General features: G+C 36.5%; 1 long non-coding RNA gene across 1 annotated transcript; it reads right to left on the reverse strand.

Annotated features, from left to right (window-relative positions):
- Nucleotides 1-571: 571 nt before the first annotated feature.
- LOC126367193 (uncharacterized) lies at nucleotides 572-2,504 on the reverse strand. The gene is made up of 2 exons (XR_007566449.1): nucleotides 1,278-2,504; nucleotides 572-1,009 (listed from the first exon to the last, which is right to left on the reverse strand). It is a non-coding gene; the product is annotated as an uncharacterized LOC126367193 (long non-coding RNA).
- Between the last annotated feature and the right edge of the window lie 1,716 nt (nucleotides 2,505-4,220).

Here is a 4,220-nt window from a genome sequence, read left to right on the forward strand (position 1 = left end):
TTTACGAAATGCCCAGAATTCATTCACTAGGGGAAAGATAAAAACCAAATTACTTCTTAAGGATGGCAAATAAGTTACAGGGCGTAACAACGAAACAAAACTGCGAATAAACAAAGGACTCGCCCAGGACCTTTGCGGGATTAATGACGAAGAAAATTTTTGCTTAGAGGTAATCTTTTCTGGGAATCCTACAGTCGATCTTGTTAAGCATTCTTTCTTACGTAGTTCTCTTTTCCAAGAATGTAAATTGCTTGAGTTGCTATGATACGTAATGTATATGTAAATAATTTATTACAAAATTCTCCAGTAACTTATAGAATATGATCCTTAATAGAATAGGAATTATTTAGCGTATTTGTACTTTAATAAAAAAAAATATGCAGCCGTCTTTTACAGCAAAGATTGGAATATTGGAGGAAGATAAATATCTTCCTCAGTATTAAGTATAGAGCTAGGTATAGATACATAATAGTGATAAAGTTCCTATATTATGACTTAATTTATGATAATAATATTATGCTTGGGTTAATATATTAAAAGTAAACGTACTACTGAAATCTTATTGTAAACGTCATCTATACTTATAATAAATCTGTAGAGAGGTCAATTCTGTACATTAAATATTTTTTCAAAATAACTATCAGGGGGTGATAAGTGATCGATACTGATGCCAAAAATGCAATCAGTAAAATTTTTGTCTGTCTGTCTGTCTGTCTGTCTGTCTGTCTGTCTGTCTGTATGTTCCTTATAGAAACAAAAACTACTGGACGGATTTTAATGAAACTTGGTACAATTATTCTTCACACTCCTGGACAGGTCATAGTATACTTTTCATCACGCTACAATCAATAGGAGCAGAGTAGTGAAGGGAAATCCTTTTGTATGAAAAATCTAAACCACTCAAGTTAGACGTTTGAAATTTGGCATGCAGGTACCTTAGATACCGTAGAGGTGCACTAAGAAAGGAATTCCCGAAATTCCTACGGGAACGGGAATTAGCGGGAAAATCCTTTTGTATGAAAAATCTAAACCACTCAAGTTAGACTTTTGAAATTTGGCATGCAGGTACCTTAGATACCGTAGAGGTGTACTAAGAAAGGAATTCCCGAAATTCCCACGGGAACGGGAATTAGCGGGAAAATCCTTTTGAATGAAAAATCTAAACCACTCAAGTTAGACGTTTGAAATTTGGCATGCAGGTACCATAGGTACCGTAGAGGTGCACTAAGAAAGGAATTCCCAAAATTCTCACGGGAACGGGAATTAGCGGGAAATACCTTTTGTATGAAAAATCTAAACCACTCAAGTTAGACTTTTGAAATTTGGCATGCAGGTACCTTAGATAACGTAGAGGTGCACTAAGAAAGGAATTCCCGAAATTCCCACGGGAACGGGAATTAGCGGAAAAATATTTTTGTATGAAAAATCTAAACCATTCAAGTTAGATGTTTGAAATTTGTCATGCAGGTACCTTAGATACCGTAGAGGTGTACTAAGAAAGGAATTCCCGAAATTCCCACGGGAACGGGAATTAGCGGGAAAATCCTTTTGAATGAAAAATCTAAACCACTCAAGTTAGACGTTTGAAATTTGGCATGCAGGTACCATAGGTACCGTAGAGGTGCACTAAGAAAGGAATTCCCAAAATTCTCACGGGAACGGGAATTAGCGGGAAATACCTTTTGTATGAAAAATCTAAACCACTCAAGTTAGACATTTGAAATTTAGCATGCAGATACCTTAGGTACCGTGGAGGTGCACTAAGAAAGGAATTCCCGAAATTCCCACGGGAACGGGAATTAGCGGGAAAATCCTTTTGTATGAAAAATCTAAACCATTCAAGTTAGACGTTTGAAATTTGTCATGCAAGTACCTTAGGTACCGTGGAGGTGCACTAAGAAAGGAATTCCCGAAATTCCCACGGGAACGGGAATTAACGGGAAAATCCTTTTGTATGAAAAATCTAAACCATTCAAGTAAGATGTTTAAAATTTGGCACGCAGGTACCTTAGACACCGTAGAGGTGTACTAAGAAAGGAATTCCCGAAATTCCCACGGGAACGGGAATTAGCGGGAAAATCCTTTTGTATGAAAAATCTAAACCGCTTAAGTTAGACGCTTGAAATTTGGCATGCAGGTACCTTAGTTAACTTAAACCTTAGTTGCAACAGGATATTGCAAAATTCCCACGGAAACGGGAGTTAGCGGGAAAAAAAACATTTGTATGAAAAAATCGAAACCGCGTAAGATAGATGTTTTCAATTCAATTCAATTAAATTATTTATTGCATTCCATGTAGTACAATGGGGTGTTACATAGGCATAGGAACTAAAACATGGACCCTGTAGGGCACAGCAACGTTGAAGGGAAGAGAGGAAGTGTGTATTAAAATTAAAACTCAATGAACAATCAATTAAAAAAAAATCAATTCAATCAATTGATTCAATCTAGCATGCATGCATACCTTAGTAAATATAAAGTTTATTTTTGGCTGTATTTTGAAAAATGGGAGTTATTGGGAAAAAAATTGTATGAAAAAATCTAAACTGCATAAGTTAGATGCTTGAAATTTGATATGCACTCCTACACACACAAAGATCTCTCTTATATAACACGCCACGCGGACGAAGTCGCGGGCAAAAGCTAGTATACAATATGTATGTGCTAAGTATTCCATACCAAAGACATCTTGTACACATTTCGCTTTACAAGATCCTAATGTTGGTTCCGTATTGTCAACAGTGTGGTTTTAAGTGTTCGTGTTTGTCGAGTCATTACCATTATGTATGTGGAACACGAATTTACATGCCTCTGGATTCAGTAAGCGGATTTAAGTATCTTAAAGAATTTATTCAGTGTAAAGTGAAGTTGTTTGCATCTGCCCCGATTATATTATCGTTGATTGAGTAAGCAGATACAAAATCAACACCGAATTCATCGTTATTATTGAGGGACTTACAGGCTACCGACATAGCTCGGAGAATTGCAAAGCTGAAGTGGCAGTGGGCAGGGTACATAGCGAGGAGAACCGATGGCCGCTGGGGCGGCAAGGTTCTAGAATGGCGACCACGTGTCGGACGACGCTCAGTGGGTAGGCCCGCTGCAAGGTGGACCGACGATCTGGTGAAGGTCGCGGAAAGCCGCTGGATGCGGGCAGCGCAGGAGCGATCGTCGTGGAGATCCTTCATACGGTTACGGTTAATGGTGTGTGGTGTGTTACAGGCTACGTTCCCTAAAAATACTATATAGATGGCGCTGTCCAGATTTAACATGATAATTACCTATTTTCTCATTGCTTGGGTACATAACTATTAGTGTTGTGCCTGAGTAATAACATGATAATAACAAGAGTCATCATTTATACCCAAAAACAAAGATTAAACAAACATGCATGTCTTTATCTCGGAACTTTTAGACACAATGCCCTCAATGTGTGGACAATTCTATTACAGGATTTCATTCGTAATTACATAATTCGGATGTACGTATGCTAGGACATATTAGTACGTGATGTTTTAGAGTTAGGTGCGTTATCTTTTGAATGGTTTTTGGCGTAAAACATTTGATGTTTAGGTGAGTAATAAATCCACAAACATATAAAATTGTCTATTTATTACCTTCCCACTAGGATCTCTTAAACATATATTCTTATATTATCCATTTTCCGCACGTGGTAGATGAAATAACGACTTCAAGAAATATTTTATCAAGAACTACTTTTGTTACGGCTTGTGAATATTCTTTCTCTATTTTCTTTTTCTTATACTTACGTAGGTACCGTAATAAATTAAATAATATACGCAATTTATCGTAGAAGATAATTAGTATCAAAGACTGTTACATTTCCTAAAGTAAATTGCTTGCAAACGCTTCGCACGTAGATAAGTCATTAATTAAAACATGTTACGTAAATAGCTTCTATGTTACTAAAATGCACCAGCAAAATGAGCTTCATCAAGGGACGTATAGTGTACAGTCTATTTTGAGATACGATTAATTTGCTGATGAATAAGCACCTGTAAACTTTTGAACACTGGAAGCCACACTGAAGGCGCCGAAAATTTCTGATTTCCAATTCACTACAATTTCAAATTTAGTCACTTTAAATACTGATCGCACATAATTTATGTGTACCTGTGTTAAATATCTGAAATCTGGGACTTATTATATAAATTAACATACTGTACAAACGCAGTTTATATATTATAAATCAATGTTAT

This window comes from Pectinophora gossypiella, chromosome 5 (assembly GCF_024362695.1).
Source record: "Pectinophora gossypiella chromosome 5, ilPecGoss1.1, whole genome shotgun sequence".
Taxonomy (NCBI): domain Eukaryota; kingdom Metazoa; phylum Arthropoda; class Insecta; order Lepidoptera; family Gelechiidae; genus Pectinophora; species Pectinophora gossypiella.